At 45.5% G+C, this 17,702-nt stretch overlaps 1 long non-coding RNA gene across 3 annotated transcripts; it reads right to left on the reverse strand.

The window, feature by feature from the left end:
* Positions 1-6,417: 6,417 nt before the first annotated feature.
* On the reverse strand, positions 6,418-11,371 carry LOC311441852. 3 transcript variants are annotated; one of them, XR_014696274.1, is made up of 4 exons: positions 11,254-11,371; positions 10,979-11,177; positions 10,752-10,888; positions 6,418-7,765 (listed from the first exon to the last, which is right to left on the reverse strand). It is a non-coding gene; the product is annotated as an uncharacterized lncRNA (long non-coding RNA). The 3 variants fall into 3 exon arrangements; XR_014696275.1 differs by lacking the exon at positions 6,418-7,765 and adding an exon at positions 8,085-8,277 and having other exon boundaries at positions 11,254-11,368; XR_014696276.1 differs by lacking the exon at positions 6,418-7,765 and adding an exon at positions 8,085-8,263 and having other exon boundaries at positions 11,254-11,366.
* Between the last annotated feature and the right edge of the window lie 6,331 nt (positions 11,372-17,702).

Consider the following 17,702-nt stretch of genomic DNA (forward strand, 5'->3'; position numbering starts at 1 on the left):
AAGGGTAAGGAAAAAGTAAAGGTAAGGATTTGGGTAATGGTAAGGGTGAGAAGGGTTAGGGTAAGGGTTACGGTAAGGGTTAGGTAACGCAGTGTACAACCTGGGACGTCACACGCAGAGCTGCCTCTGGCAAGGTGAGTGAGGAACAGATGTAGCAGTTGTTGTGTTGTAGGTCTCACTGTTCCTCTAAGCATCCCCTCTTTGTCTTTTAGAGGTGTTGTAGCTGTTTGAAGAGGGTAGATTGAAGCATCTGCCTCGGGGGCTGGTAAGCGGCAGAGGTAAGGGAGCAGATGAGAGTAACTTACCTAGTTGTGCTGTGTCTTTGGATGCTGCATCGGCCTATGCGTTTCTTTTTCTTTCACAGGTGTCTCGCACAGGCTCAAAGGAGCAAACTGCACTCTGAAGAGCTGTGTAAGAAGAGGGGCTGGTCATGAGCTGGGTTGGAGCAGAACGACCAAGTAGCACAAGGTGACTATGAAAGGTGTCCGTCTTGCTTTGCAGGTGCCGTGGCAGGCTCTCCACAGAAGTGGATAAGGATATGAGATAAGGCCAGAGAGCGACAAGGAGCGGCACGTGCAGGGATGGTTTTGAAGCGCTGCGGTGGCTTACTCTTCTGTTCATCAGGTGCCACAGGCAAGGTGGGTTGTAACATCAGTCGTTATATTTGCATGAAAGCAGTTCACTTGAATGCCACAGTGCATCTGAGTAGGGTGTTCTAGCAGAACAAGCTTGTCTGGCACAGCGGTGCCTGATGGCAGTGTGTTTCCTCAGGTGAAGAGGTGCCTGGAGCCCCATCCTATCTAGCCTAGATTCAAAGATCGAAGCCAAAATTCCTTTAAGTGGTATATTCTTTATTGCAGCGCTGGATGCACGGGGGATCTCTCCACCTATCGTGCATACCCAAAGCAGAAAGCAGTCTTGAATTTATACAATCAGTCTATCAATATTCTACAAGCACCTATACATATGCATTACCTATCCCCGCCTTCCCTCGCTTCTCATGCTAATTAGCCTTTTGGCACCTTGCGCCTGCGCAGAGCCTTCCAAGAATTGTGGGCAGGGGTCTTTGGGACGTGGGCAGGGGTCTTTGGGAGGAAGACCCCGAGTCTTCCTCACAGTGTACTTTTCACCTTTGGTCAGGAATCTGCTGAATTGGCATGTTTCTTAATTGCAAGAGCTGGTTGTTGCCAATTCTCCCGTTTGTTGTATCTTTATAATGAATTCCAATGTCCAGTTTCGAGATTTATAGTCCTTACATTCGTTTCTCTGTCTGCCTGCCGCTTCCTTATCATGAGTTCCAGTGTCTTGTTTCGAGATATACAGTTCTTGTCTGGGGATTGTCCTTGCCTCCCCAATAGCTCCTTAATCAGCCTGCACACAATTATCTGAGAATTAAAGCTGCTTTCCAGTAATTCAGAAAGCCAAGTTACGTCTCAGCCTTGAGCATCTCGGGCTTTTGGGCCTGTCTGTAACATTTGGCACCAGCACTAATACTTTTTTTGGCATATGTTTAGCGTTTGGGGCCTGTGTCTAGGATTTGGGCCCTGTCTCAAACCACTGGGGCTTTGTCCTGGGTTTTGGAGCCTGCCTCTAGAGTTCAGGGCCTGTGATTAGGCTTTTGGGGTCTGTGTCTGGGGGCCGGTATCTGGGGGCAAGGGGGGAGCTGCTTGTAGACCCTAGGGGCCAGCATTCAGGGGGTTGGGAGCTGACTCTACACCTTTGGGGCCTGCTTCTGGGGGCAGGGGGGGTTTGAGACCTGCATCTGGGGGAAGGGTGGGAGCTCTTTGTATTCCTTTGGAGCCTGTGTCGGGGGGGGGGGAAGGGGAGGGTTGGTTGGGAGGTGCTTGTACACTGTTGGAGCCTGGGTTGAGGGAGGAGGTTTGGAGCTGCTTCTACACCTTTGGGCCTGGCATCGGGGGTAGGAGGTTGGGTGCTGGTTGTAGGGGCCTGTGTTTGGGGGGGGGGGCTTGGGACCTGCGTCTGGGGGAGGGGTGGGAGCTGCTTGTACACCTTTGGGGCCTGCATGTGTGGGGGGTCAGGGCCTGTGTCTAGCGGGCTGGGAACTGCTTGTACAATGTAGGAATCTGTTTCTGCAGGGTGGCTGGGAGCTGTTTGTACAACTTTGGGGCCAGCATCTGGGGGCGGCTGGGAGCTGCCTGTACACTGTAGGGGCCTGTGTTTGTGGGGGGCTTGGGGGCCTCCCTCGGGGGGGGGGGGAGGGTTGGGAGCTGCTTGTATAGGGTAGGGGGCGTGCCTGGCAGGGGTTGGGAGCTGCTTGTAGAATTTGGGGCCCTGTGTCTGGGGGGGGGGTTGGGGCCTGTGTCTCAGGGGTGTTGGGAACTGGTTGTACACCTTTGGGTCCTGTCTCTGGGGGGGAGCTATTTGTACCCTTACCATAAGCCGTACTCTAACACATACTTCTACCAGTACCCTTACCCTTACCGTAACCCTTACCTTTACCCTTACTCTTACCCTTACCAAAGCATTACCCTTACCCTTAACGTAAGCCTAAACCTTAACCTTATCCTTACACTTACACTTACCGTAAACCTTACCCTTTCTGCTACACTTACCCTTAGCCTAAATCTAAACCTTACACTTACCCTAACCCTAACACTTACCCTTACCATTACCCATATACTTACTCTTACCCTAACCCTAAATCTTACCCAAACACTTACCCTGACCCTTACATTAACCCTAAACCGTACCCTAAAACTTACACTTACTCTTAACCTTAACCTTACGCTTAACCTTAACCTACTACTTACCCTTTCTTATCCGTCACCATACACCTAAAATTAACCCTAACCATTACCCTAACACTTACCCTTACCCTAAAACTTACACTTACTCTTAACCTTAACCTTACCCTTAACCTTAACCTAATACTTACCCTTCCATTTCCCTCACCCTAACCCTAAAATTAACCCTAACCATTACCCTAACACCTACCCTTACCCTAACCCTTACTCTAACCCTTACAATGACCCGTACCCTTACACATACACTTACACTTACTCTTACCCTAAACCTTACCCTTACCATAAGCCATATTCTAACAAATTCTACCCGTACCCTTACCCTTACCGTAATCCTTACCCTTTATGTTACCCTAAACCTTACCCTTACCCTAACACTTACCCTTATCGTAAACCTTACCCTTTCTGCTACGTTTACCATTAGCCTAAATCTAAACCTTACACTTACCCTTACCTTAACCCAATACTTACCCTTACGTTTCCCTCACCCTAACCCTAAAATTAACCCTAACCATTATTCTAACACATACCCTTACCCTAACCCTTACTCTAACCCTTACCCTGATCCATACCCTTACACTCACCCTTACCCTTACATTACCCTAACTCTTACCCATACCATAACCCATACCCTAACACATATTTGTACCCTTAACCTTACCATTACCCTTACCCTTACTCTATCCGTTACCCTTACGCTTACCCTTAACATAAACCTTACCATTAATCTTACCCTTACGCTAACCCTTACCCTTACCCTATCCCTTACACTTATCCTTATCCATACCCTTAACCTTACCCCAACCCTTACCCTTAAGCTGAACCTAACCCTAAACCTTACCCCAAACCTTTCCCTGAACCTTACATTAACCCTAACCCTTAACCTAAACCTTACACTTACTCTTAAACTTAACCTTACCCTTAACCTTAAGCTAGTACTTAACCTTACATTTTTCTCACCCTAATCCTAAAATTAACCCTAACCATTACCCTAACACTTAACCGTTACACTTACCCTTATTCTATCCATTACTCTTACACTTTCCCTTAACAGGGAAAGTGTAAGAGTAACGGATAGAATAAGTTCTATCCGTTATCTAACAGATAGAATAAGTTCCCTTAAGTGTTAGGATAACGTTAACCTTAAGGGTGACCCTTAAGCTTATCCTTAATGTTTATGGTTAGGTTAAGGGTAATTGTACGAGTAATTGCTAGGGTAAGTGCAAGCATAAGTGTACATGTAAGTGTTGTTGTAGGGCTTATGGTAAGGGTAAGGTCAAGGGTAAGGTTTATGTTAAGGGTAAGCGTAAGGGTAACGGATAGAGTAAGGGTAAGGGTAAGGTTAAGGGTAAGGGTAAGGTTAAGGGTACAAATATGTGTTAGGGTATGGGTTATGGTATGGGTAAGAATTAGGGTAAGTATAAGGGTAAGGGTAAGTGTAAGGGTACAGGTCAGGGTAAGGGTTAGAGTAAGGGTTAGGGTTAGGGTAAGTGTAAGGGTTAGGGTAAGGGTTAGTTTTAGGGTTAAAGTCAGGAAAATGTATGCGTAAGTATTAGGTGAATGTTAAGGGTAAGGTTAAGGTTAAAAGTAAGTGTAAGGTTTAGGGTAGAGGTTAGGGTTAATGTAAGGGTCAGGGTAAGGGTTGGGGTAAGGTTTAGGGTAAGGGTTAGGTTCAGGATAAGTGTTAGGGTAAGGGTAAGGTTAATGGTAACCGTAGGGTTACGGTAAGGGTAAGAATAAAGGTATGGGTAATGGTAAGGGCGAGGGTTAGGCTAAGGGTAAGTGTAAGGTTTAGATTTAGGCTAAGGGTAAGTGTAGCAGAAAGGGTAAGGTTTACGGTAAGGGTAAGTGTTAGGATAAGGGTAAGGTTTAGGGTTAGGTTAAGGGTAAGGGATAGGGTAAGGGTAAGGGTTATGGTAACGGTAAGGGTAAGGGTTACGGTAAGGGTACGGGTACGGGTAGAAGTATGTGTTAGAGTATGGGTTATGGTAAGGGTAAGGGTTAGGGTAAGGGTAAGTGTTGGGGTAATGGTTAGGGTTAATTTTAGGGTTAGGGTGAGGGAAAAGTAAGGGTAAGTATTAGGTTAAAGTTAAGGGTAAGGTTAAGGTTAAATTTTAGGGTTAGGGTTAATGTAAGGGTCAGGGTAAGGGTTCAGGTAAGGTTTAGGGTTAGGGTTAGGTTAAGGTTAAGTGTTAGGGTAAGCGGAAGTTGTATGGATAAGGATTAGTGTAAGGGATAGGGTAAGGGTAAGTGTTCGTGTAAGGGTAAGGTTAATGGTAACCGTAAGTGTAAGGGTAAGGGTTAGGGTAAGGGGAAGAGTAAGGGTAAGGGTAGGGGAAGTCTAAGGTTATGGGTCAGGGTTAAAAGTTAGAGTAAGGGTTAGGGTTAGGGTTAGGTAAGGATAAGTGTTAGGGTAATGGTTACGGTTAATTTTAGGGTTATGTTGAGGGAACATAGCAACAGTGCGCGCAGTCGCAGAATATACCAGGATGTGCTGAGTAATCCCAGAATTAGCAAGGTATAAAAAGGGACCCTGGCAGGGGTGAGGTGCGTGCCGTTGGCGGAGCTGAGACTCCCCGGCTGCCCAGTGCTGTTTTGCTTGATGTTTGCTTACTCAATAAATTCCTTTCTATGATTAATACAATGCTCTCTGAAAATTAATTAAGGGGGCAACTTATAACACTTTGGACGCTCAAAACCCAAACCCAAAAACTTTGGACGCTCAAAACCCTATCCCGAAAACAGGACGCTCAAAGCCCTAACCCAAAATCATTAGGATGCTCCAAGCCCTAACCCAAAAACATTCGGACGCTCAAAACCCAAACCCAAAACATTAAGATGCTCCAAACCCTATCCGGAAAACATTAGGAAGCTCAAAGACCTATCCCAAATACTTAGGACGCTCAAAACCCTATCCTGGAAACACTGAGATGCTCAGAACCCTATCCTCAAAATTTAGGACGCTCCAAACCCTAACCCAAAAACATTAGGACGCTCAAAGCCCCAACCCAAAACATTAGGACGCTCCAAACCCTATCCTGGAAACATTAAGATGCTCAAAACCCTATCCTGAAAACTGAGGATGCTCATTACCCAGACCCAAAATATTAAGATGCTCAAAACCCTAACCCAACTACTTAGGATGCTTGAAAGCCGATCCCAAAAAATTAGGGCACACAAAAGCCTAACCCCAAAAATTAAGATGCTCAAAATCCAAACCCCCAAAATTAGGATACTCAAAACCCTGGCCCTGGAGAAACTAACCTGAAAAAAAAAAAAAAAAAAAAAAAGATCTTAAAACCCTAACCGTAAATAACTGACCAAAAATAAAACCTTAAGACTCTAACCCTAAAAAACATATCAACACTACAACCCAAAAAACTCTAATACCCTAACACGCTAACCCTGAAACCCTTAAAACCCTAACCCCCAAATCCTTAAAACCCTAACCGTTAAAACTCCAACCCTAAAAACCTTAAAATCCTAAACATAAACCCTGAAACCCCTTACCCTGAAACCCAACCCTAGTGCCCAATCCCTGAAACCTTAAAACCCTGAATCAATCTGTAGCAAATAGCATAGGCTGAGTCGAGGATCTCAGTACAGTAGCATTATTATTCGAGATTACAATGGCGGGTGTCCCACAAGCAGGAGGGTGCCTACTAATTCCATACACAGTTTATACACTTTTTTTTTCTGCCGAGGACCGGGACCCTCCCCTGTTTCCCCTTTAACTGTGCTATTCAAGGTTCATAATCTAGCTGGTGCTTCACAGAAAATACACAGCTGCTGGCCTGTTACAAGTCACATTTCTTTTGAGGTTTTTACTCTTTGAGGTGGTAATGTTTCTTACGCCGTGATTTCCACCTAATTGCTGTAAGGATTCTGGTTGTCTGCGTTTTACAAGGTTGTCTGTTATAATAAATAAAAGTCCCAAATAGGATTACAATCAAAGTTTACAATTCACTGAATGAATAGAGGTAAGCAAACAGTGCTGGGTACGCCGGGAGTCTCTGTTCCACCAAGACGCGCACCAGTTATACACCAGTTACCTCCCTTAAGGGATATAGAGAAGCCCTCTCAGATACATCCGTCCTACTTCTCCTGCATGCGGCCGGAGGTCGGTCTAATTCTGGTGCTGTTGGTGGTGGAAGCTGGGGCAACGGTGGTACTGGTGGCGATACCACAGCCACCGGAGGGGGAGCCGCCGGGGGTGGATTGTTAGGATATGGAGGTGGTAGCTTATCCAACGGCTCACGTTTATCTTCTTTTTCTTTTTCATGTTCTTCTTGTTCTTCAAATTTCTTACCTGCTTTTAGTGTAAATATTGAGGCTGGAAAAGGACCTGAAGTCTTCCTGATCCATAATCCTGCATAATCACTTTCTTCCTGGCTAAAAGCTTCCTTTGAATTAACATGGATATTTAAGGCCTGGCAAATCCAGTCTTCGAAGGATCCAAAAACAGGCCAAAAGACATGTAGTCTTAAAGGCTCCTTTGGCCATTCTGTCACACAATACTGGACCATTTTTAATTTACTTTTTCCTTTTCTGGGGTCCCTATCATTCCAATTTCGAATCGTTATTCCTAATGGACTTTCTGGTGGTATGACTGGTAATTTGCTCCCTTTCTTCTGGTCTCTGGTCTTCGATTTTGTCTGACCCATCTAGGAATTTTACTCTGGCAATTCCCACAGCCCTTGGTTACCTTAGTAAGAGTGTCTTGCAGGGGGTCGAGGACCTATCACACACCCACAAATCCTATAGGAATCCCTTCGGTCCTTCGCCGGCCAAGTCCCTCGCAGGAGATTGGAACCGCGGTTAGAAGACCTCCACAATCGCTTCGGAACTAAGTTCCATCTCAGTCACACTCTTACACACACAGGCAACCGAACCCCACCCAACCAAACGGTATACGCTTTAAATGCTTACGACTCCGTCATCTTCGTTCGGATCTTCACACGCACAATTACGGGCAAAATATAGTGCTGCAGCTGGCAAGGGAGCTGAAAAAAAGAATCAGAAACTTTGCTTACCTTTATTCAGGTTCAAGATGCCATGAGTTCCGACCTGACTCAAACAGCAGCCACCAAATGGTGGGGGTGCCTCTCCTAGATCAAACCAGAAATCAGGAACCAAAGCCCTCCCGGACGAGCGCCCACTTGTAATAAATGACTGGGTCCCAAATAGGATTGCAATTGAAATTTACAATTTATTAAATGAATAGAGGTAAGCAAGCAGCGCTGGGTGCGCCAGGAGTCTCTGCTCCACCAAGACGCACACAAGTTACATTAGGTGGCTGGTTTTTATGCTGCTAGGCTAATACATATTCATTACTACTTCTACAAAAGGCAGGGTTATTCTAATTAGTTCCCAGAATCCAAACCCTCCCACTGGTGCAGGCGTTATCAGTCTCCGGTGGTCCCTCTGGGGGCCGCTCGTACTGAAGGCTCGTAGTCTTCCTCCCAGGCTTTTCTCTTGTCCATCTCCTTTGTCCATCTTGGCTGGATGGCAGACACTTGCATAGTGTCCCATCAAGAGTTGTAAAAGTTAGCAGTTTTTCTGAAACCCCTTTGTTCTCTTATCCCCTATTGACCCGAATTGCTGGACCATTCCTTTGCAAGATACAAGAACTATATACATTAACCACTCCGGTTTTCTCAGACTTTTCATCATATCATGCGGCCCTAGCATTGTTCCATATTGACACGAATCAGATGAACTCATTTCACACTGTTAAGCTGTCTTATCACTGCAAGCATATCTCAATACCACCTTCCTTCCCTCTACAGGATGTAACTGCGCAAAAACAACATTTTTATTCCCACAACCTTGATCCCCTTACCCTGAAATCCTTATTCCCCTTAAACCTAACAACTCTAACCACAACCCTAACCCTTATTATCAACCCCCTAACGCTAATGACACTGACCTTAATCCAAACCCCAAACTGCCCCTAACCCCAGACAACCAACAACGAAACACACACACACAAAGATGGAAACTACAAAAAAGGCAAAACCCACGATACAGGCCCCAAATCACAAATACGCAACCAAAATGCTACAGAAAAGCCCCAGATGCAGGCCCCAAATGCTACTGCTAGGCCTCAAAAGCTCAAGATGCATCCCAAAGCAAAAATGCAGGCCCCAAACGTTACAGAAAAGCCCCCAAACCCAGGCTGCACAAGTCTACAAGCAGGCCCCAAACTGCCAACAGAAGCAGGCACCAACCACACCCAGATGCAGACCCCAACTGCCCACAAGCAGCTCCTACCCCACCACCCCCTCCCAAGAACTGGACTCCACCCAGACACTGGCCCAAGACCCGGACCCGACCCCCGCCAACCCCCCTACACTCCCCCCGACACAGGTGTACAAGCAGCTCACAACCCGCCCCTTCAGAGACCGGTCCCACTCCCCCCACCCCCCCCAAGACACGGGATGCGGAGGTGTACAACCAACTCCCAACTCCCTCCCCCTCAAAGGGAGGCCCCAAAGACCCCCAAATGGAGGCTCCTAGAGTGAACAAACAGCTCCCAACTTCCCCAGGCACAGGCCCACCCCCCCCCCCCCAAACACAGGCCACAAAGGTGTATAAACAGCCCAGACCCCCCTCCAAGACCATGGCCCCTATAGTGTACAAGCAGCTCCCAACCACCCACAGATGCAGGCCCCAACCCTTCTCAAAAGGGAGGCACCTAGAATGCATGAGCAACTCCCAACCAGCCTAAACATAGGTCCAAAAGTGCACAAGCAGCTCCCAACCCCCCTCAAATACAGACCCCAAAAGTGTACAAGTAGCTCCCCCCCTGAGACAGGACCCAAAGGTGTACAACCAGTTCCCAACACCCCTGAGACACAGGCCCCAACCGACCCCCCAGACACAGCGACCCAAATTCTACAAGCAGCTCCCAACCCCTGCCAGGCACGCCCCCTACCCTATACAAGCAGCTCCCAACCCTCCCCCCCCCCCCCCCGAGGGAGGCCCCCAAGGCCCCCACAAACACAGGCCCCTACAGTGTACAGGCAGCTCCCAGCCACCCCCAGATGCTGGCCCCAAAGTTGTACAAACAGCTCCCAGCCACCCTGCAGAAACAGATTCCTACATTGTACAAGCAGTTCCCAGCCCGCTAGACACAGGCCCTGACCCCCCACACATGCAGGCCCCAAAGGTGTACAAGCAGCTCCCACCCCTCCCCCAGACGCAGGTCCCAAGCCCCCCCCCCCCAAACACAGGCCCCTACAACCAGCACCCAACCCCCTACCCCCGATGCCAGGCCCAAAGGTGTAGAAGCAGCTCCAAACCTCCTCCCTCAACCCAGGCTCCAACAGTGTACAAGCACCTCCCAACCAACCCTCCCCTTCCCCCCCCCCCCCCCGCCCCCCGACACAGGCTCCAAAGGAATACAAAGAGCTCCCACCCCTCCCCCAGATGCTGGTCTCAACCCCACCCCGCCCCCAGAAGCAGGCCCCAAAGGTGTAGAGTCAGCTCCCAACCCCCTCAATGCCGGCCCCAAGGGTCTACAAGCAGCTCCCCCCTTGCCCCCAGATACCGGCCCCCAGACACAGACCCCAAAAGCCTAATCACAGGCCCTGAACTCTAGAGGCAGGCTCCAAAACCCAGGACAAAGCCCCACTGGTTCGAGACAGGGCCCAAATCCCAGACACAGGCACCAAACGCTAAACATATGCCAAAAAAAGTATTAGTGCTGGTGCCAAATGTTACAGACAGGCCCCAAAGCCCGAGATGCTCAAGGCTGAGACGTAACTTGGCTTTCTGAATTACTGGAAAGCAGCTTTCATTCTCAGATAATTGTGTGCAGGCTAGATAGGATGGGGCTTCAGGCACCTCTTCACCTGAGGAAACACACTGCCATCAGGCACCGCTGTGCCAGACAAGCTTGTTCTGCTAGAACACCCTACTCAGATGCACTGTGGCATTCAAGTGAACTGCTTTCATGCAAATATAACGACTGATGTTACAACCCACCTTGCCTGTGGCACCTGATGAACAGAAGAGTAAGCCACCGCAGCGCTTCAAAACCATCCCTGCACGTGCCGCTCCTTGTCGCTCTCTGGCCTTATCTCATATCCTTATCCACTTCTGTGGAGAGCCTGCCACGGCACCTGCAAAGCAAGACGGACACCTTTCATAGTCACCTTGTGCTACTTGGTCGTTCTGCTCCAACCCAGCTCATGACCAGCCCCTCTTCTTACACAGCTCTTCAGAGTGCAGTTTGCTCCTTTGAGCCTGTGCGAGACACCTGTGAAAGAAAAAGAAACGCATAGGCCGATGCAGCATCCAAAGACACAGCACAACTAGGTAAGTTACTCTCATCTGCTCCCTTACCTCTGCCGCTTACCAGCCCCCGAGGCAGATGCTTCAATCTACCCTCTTCAAACAGCTACAACACCTCTAAAAGACAGAGGGGATGCTTAGAGGAACAGTGAGACCTACAACACAACAACTGCTACATCTGTTCCTCACTCACCTTGCCAGAGGCAGCTCTGCGTGTGACGTCCCAGGTTGTACACTGCGTTACCTAACCCTTACCGTAACCCTTACCCTAACCCTTCTCACCCTTACCATTACCCAAATCCTTACCTTTACTTTTTCCTTACCCTTACTCTTTCCTTTAACCATAACCTTACCCTTACCCTATACCTTACTCCAACCCTTCCCCTTACCTTCCCCTTCCCCTTACACTTAACCTAACCCTTACCCTTCTGCTTCCCCTAAAACATATCCTAACACTTTCCCTTACCCTTAAACTTACCCTAACCCTTTCTATTACCCTTACACTTACTCTTGCCCTAATCCTTGCTTGCACCCTTACACTTATCCTAACCCTTACCCTTACCCTTACTCAAACCCTTACTCTAACCCTTACCCTGACCCGTACCATTTCCCTTACCCTTACCCTTATTCATACCATTACCCTTACCCTTAACCTTACCCTTACCCTAACACTTACCCTAACCCTTAACCTTTCTGCTACACTTACCCTTTTCCTAAACCTAAACCTTACCCTTACCCTTACCCTTACCCTTAACCTAAGCCTAAACCTCAAACCTTACCGTAAACCTTACCCTTTCTGCTACACTTACCCTTAGCCTAAATCTAAACCTTACACTTACTCTTAGCATAACCCTCACCCTTACCATTACCCATACCCTTATCCTTACCCTAACCCTTACCTTTACACTTACGGTTACCATTAACCTTACACTTACCCTAACACTTATCCTGAACCTAACCCTTACCCTAAACCTTACCCCAACCCTTACCCTGACCCTTACATTAACCCTAACCCTTACCCTAAACCTTACACTTACTCTTAACATTAACCTTACCCTTAACCTTAAGCTAATACTTAACCTTACGTTTTTCTCACCCTAACCCTATAATTAACCATAACCATTACGCTAACACTTAACCTTACCCTTAAGCCATACAACAACGCTTAAACTTACCCTAACAATTACTCGTACAATTAAAATATTAATTAATTAAATTAAAAAATTTTAATTTAAAATTAATTGAATTAAAAAATTAAAATACTCTTATCCTTATACCTTATCCTTAACCCTCACCCTTATCATTACCAATACCCTTACTCTCACACTTATTCTTATACATACAACTTACCCTTTTCCTAACACTTAACCCTAACCTAACTCTAACCCTAAACCTTACCTGAACCCTTTCCAGGACGCTTACATTAACCCTTACCCTTAACCTAAACCTTACACTTGCTCTTAACCTTAACCTAATACTTACCTTTTCGTTTTCCTCACACTAACCCTAAAATTAACCCTAACCATTACCCTAACAGTTACCCCTAACATAACCCTTACTCTAACACTTACAGTGACCCGTACACTTACACATACCCTTACACTTACTCTTACCCTAACCCTTACCCTTACCCTTACCATAACCCCTACTCTAACACATACTTCTACCCGTACCCTTACCCTTACGGTTACCCTAACCCTTACCCTTACCTTACCCTATCCCTATCCCTTACCCTATCCCTTACCCTATCCCTTACCCTTAACCTAACCCTAAACCTTACCCTTATCCTAACACTTACCCTTACCGTAAACCTTACCCTTTCTGCTACACTTACCCTTAGCCTAAATCTAAACCTTACACTTACCCTTACTGTTACCCTCACCCTTACCATTACCCATACCCTTATTCTTACCCTTACCCTAACCCTTACCTTTACACTTACGGTTACCATTAACCTTACTCTTACCCTAACACTTACCCTTAACCTAACCCTTACCCTAAACCTTACCCCAACCCTTACCCTGACCCTTAAATTAACCCTAACCCTTACCCTAAACCTTACCCCAACCCTTACCCTGACCCTTAAATTAACCCTAACCCTTACCCTAAACCTTACACTTACTCTTAACCTTAACCTTAGCTGTAACCTAATACTTAACCTTACGTTTCCCTCACCCTAACCCTAAAATTAACCCTAAACATTACCCTAACACTTGACCTTACCCTAACCCTAAAATTACTCGTACAATTACCCTTACCCTTACCCTTAACCTAAGCCGAAACCTTACAGTAAACCTTACCCTTTCTGCTACACTTACCCTTAGCCGAAATCTAAACCTTGCATTTACCCCTACTGTAACCCTCACCCTTATCATTACCAATACTCTTACCCTTACCCTTACCCTAACCCTTCTCCTTACACTTACTGTTACCTTTAACATTACCCTTACCCTAACACTTACACTTATCCTTATCCATGCCCTTACCCTTGCCCTAATCTTTACCCTTAACCTAACCCTAACCCTAAACCTTACCCCAACCCTTACCCTGACCCTTACATTAACCCTAACCCTTACCCTAAAACTTACACTTACTCTTAACCTTAACCTTAACCATTACACTAACACTTACCCTTACGTTTCCCTCACCCTAACCCTAAAATTAACCCTAACCATTACCCCAACACTTACCCTTACCCTAACCCTAACCGTAACTCTAACCCTTACTCTAACCCTTACCCTGACCCGTACCCTTACACTTACCCTTACCCTAACCCTTACCCTTACCATAACCCATACCCTAACACGTACTTGTAGCCTTAACCTTACCGTTCCCCTTACCCTTACCTTTACTGTCTCCGTTACCCTTACACTTACACTTAACATAAACCTTAACCTTAACCTAAACCTTACCATAAGCCATACAACAACACTTACATGTACACTTACGCTTGCACTTACCCTAGCAATTACTCGTACAATTACCCTTAACCTTACTATTAAGCTAACCCTAAACCTTACCCTTATCCTAACACTTACCCTTATCCTAAACCTTACCCTTTCTGCTGCACTTACCGTTTGCCTAATTCTAAACCTTACCCGAACCCTCACCCTTACCTAAATCTAACCATTACCCTAACCTTCACTCTTACCCTTACCATTATACTTACTTTTACCCTTAAACTAAACCTTACCCCAACCCTTACCCTGACCCTTACATTATCCCTAACCCTTAACCTAACCCTAACCCTAACCCTTACTCTAACCCTAACCCTTAACCTAAACCTTACACTTAATCTTAACTTTAACCTTACCCTTAAACTAATACATACCCTTACGTTTCCCTCACCATAACCCTAAAATTAACCGTAACCATTACCCTAACACTTATCCTTACCGAACCCTAACCCTAACCCTTACTCTAACTTTTACCCTGTCCCGGACCCTTAGACTTCCCCTTCCCCTTACTCTTCCCCTTACCCTAACCCTTACCCTTACACTTACGGTTACCATTAACCTTACCCTTACCCTAACACTTATTCGTAACCTAACCCTTACCCTAAACCTTACCCCAACCCTTACCCTGACCCTTACATTAACCCTAACCCTTACCCTAAACCTTACACTTACTCTTAACCTTAACCTTACCCTTAACATTCACCTAATACTTACGCATACGTTTTCCTGACTTTAACCCTAAAACTAACCCTAACCATTACCCTAACACTTAACCTTACCCTAACCCTAACCCTTACTCTTACCATTACCCTGACCCTTACCCTTACACTTACCCTTATTCTTACCCATACCATAACCCATACCCTAACACATATTTGTACCCTTAACCTTACCGTTACCCTTAACCTTACCCTTACCCTTACTCTATCCGTTACCCTTACGCTTACCCTTAACATAAACCTTACCCTTGACCTTACCCTTACCATAAGCCATACAACAACACTTACATGTACACTTACGCTTACACTTACCCTAGCAATTACTCGTACAATTACCCTTAACCTTACCCTTACCAAACCATTACCCTTTTTCTTAACCTAACCATAAACATTAAGGATAAGCTAAAGGGTCACCCTTAAGGTTAACGTTATCCTAACTCTTACACTTAAGTGGGTAAGTGGAAGTGTAAGGGTACAGTTCAGGGTAAGCGTTAGAGTAAGGGTAAGTGTTAGGGTAATGGTTAGGCTAATTTTAGGTTTAGGGTGAGGGAAACATAAGGGTAAGTATTAGGTTAAGTTTAAGGATAAGGTTAAGAGTTATGGTAAGGGTTAGGTTTAATGTAAGGATAAGGGTTTGGGAAACGTTTAGGATAAGGGTAAGAGAAGGGATAATGGTAAGTGTAAGGATGATGTTTAGTGTAAGGGTTAGATTTAGTTAAGGGTAAGGGTTAGTGTAAGTTTAAGAGTAAGGGTAAGTGTAAGGGTATGTGTAAAAGTACGGGTAATTGTAAGGGTTAGAGTAAGGGTTAGGGTAAGGGTAAGAGTAAGGGTATTGGTAATGATAAGGGTGAGGGTTACAGTAAGGGTAAGTGTAAGGTTTAGATTTAGGCTAAGGGGAAGTGTAGCAGAAAGGGTAAGGTTTACTGTAAGGTTTAAAGTTTCGGCTTAGGTTAAGGGTAAGGGTAATTGTACGAGTAATTGCTAGGGTAAGTGTAAGCGTAAGTGTACATGTAAGTGTTGCTGTATGGCTTATGGTAAGGGTAAGGTCAAGGGTAAGGTTTATGTTAAGGGAAAGCGTAAGGGTAACGGATAGAATAAGGGTAAGTGTAACGGTTAAGTGTTAGGGTAATGGTTAGGGTTAATTTTAGGATTAGGGTGAGAAAAATGTAAGGTTAAGTACTAGCTTAAGGTTAAGGGTAAGGTTAAGGGTAAGGTTAAGGTTAAGAGTAAGTGTAAGGTTTAGGTTAAGGGTTAGTGTTAATGTAAGGTTCAGGGAAAGGTTTGGGGTAAGGTTTAGGGTTAGGTTCAGCTTAAGGGTAAGGGTTGGGGTAAGGTTAAGGGTATGGATAAGGAAAAGTGTAAGGGATAGGGTAAGGGTTAGCGTAAGGGTAAGATTAATGGTAATGTTTATGTTAAGGGTAAGCGTAAGGGTAACGGATAGAGTAAGGGTAAGGGTAAGAGTAACGGTAAGGTTAAGGGTACAAATATGTGTTAGGGTATGGGTTATGGTATGGGTAAGAGTTAGGGTAATGTAAGGGTAAGGGTGAGTGTAAGGGTATGGGTGAGGGTAAGGGTTAGAATAATGGTTAGGGTTAATTTTAGGGTTAGGGTGAGGGAAATGTAAGGGTAAGTATTCGGTTCAAGTAAGGGTAAGTGTAAGATTTAGATTTAGGCTAATGGTAAGTGTAGCAGAAAGGGTAAGGTTTACGATAAGGGTAAGTGTTAGGGTAAGGGTAAGGTTTAGGGTAAGAGTAAGTGTAAGTGTATGTGTAAGGGTATGGGTCATTGTAAGGGTTAGAGTAAGGGTTAGGGTAAGGGTGTTAGGGTAATGGTTAGGGTAAATTTTAGGCTTATGGTGAGGGAAACGTAAGGGTAAGGATTAGGTTAAGGTTACGGGTAAGGTTAAGGTTAAGAGTAAGGTTTAGGATAAGGGTTAGGGTTAATGTAAGGGTCAGGGTAAGGTTTCAGGTAAGGTTTAGGTGTAGAGTTAGGTTAAGGGTAAGTGTTAGGGTAAGGGTAAGTTGTATGGACAAGGATAATTGTAAGGGATAGGGTAAGGTTAAGGTTAATGATAACGGTAAAAGGAAGAGTAAGGATATGGGTAATGGTAAGGGTGAGGGAAAGGGTAAGGGTAAGTGTAAGGTTTAGATTTAGGCTAAGGGTAAGTGTAGCAGAAAGGTGTAGGATTAGGGTAAGGGTGTTAGGATAAAGGTTAGGTTAAGGGTAAGGGTAATGGTAAGGATAAGGGTAAGGGTAAGGGTAAGGGTAAGGGTAAGGGTAAGGGTATCGGTAATGGTAAGGGAAAGGGTTAGGGTAAGTGTAAGGGTAAGGGTAAGTGTAAGGGTACAGGACAGGGTAAGGGTTAGAGTAAGGGTTAGGGTTAGGTAAGGATAAGTGTTAGGGTAATGGGTACTGTTAAAATTAGGGTTATGGTGAGGGAAATGTACGGGTATGTATTAGTTTAAGGGTAAGGTTAAGGTTAAGAGTAAGTGTAAGGTTTAGGTTAAGGGTTAGGGTTAATGTAAGGGTTAGGGTAAGGGTTGGGGTAAGGTTTAGGGTAAGGAGAAGAGTAAGGGTATGGTTAATGGTAAGGGTGAGGGTTAGGGTAAGGATAAGGGTAAGTGTAAGGTTTAGGGTAAGGGTAATGGTATGGAGAAGGGTAAGGGTAAGGGTAAGTGTAAGGGTAAGGGTAGGAGTCATTGAACGAGTAATTCCTAGGGTAACTGTAAGCATAAGTGTACATTTACGTGTTGTTGTATGGCTTATTGTAAGGTTAAGGTTAAGTGTTAGCGTAATGGTTATGGTTAATTATAGGGTTAGGGTGAGAAAAACGTAAGGTTAAGTATTAGCTAAAGGTTAAGGGTAAGGTTAATGTTAAGAGTAAGTGTAAGGTTTAGGGTAAGGGTTAGGGTTAATGTAAGGATTGGCGTAAGGTTTAGGGTAAGGGTTAGGTTCAGGATAAGTGT

The sequence above is a fragment of the Aythya ferina genome (assembly GCF_964211825.1).
Source record: "Aythya ferina genome assembly, chromosome: 10".
Classification (NCBI taxonomy): Eukaryota; Metazoa; Chordata; class Aves; order Anseriformes; family Anatidae; genus Aythya; species Aythya ferina.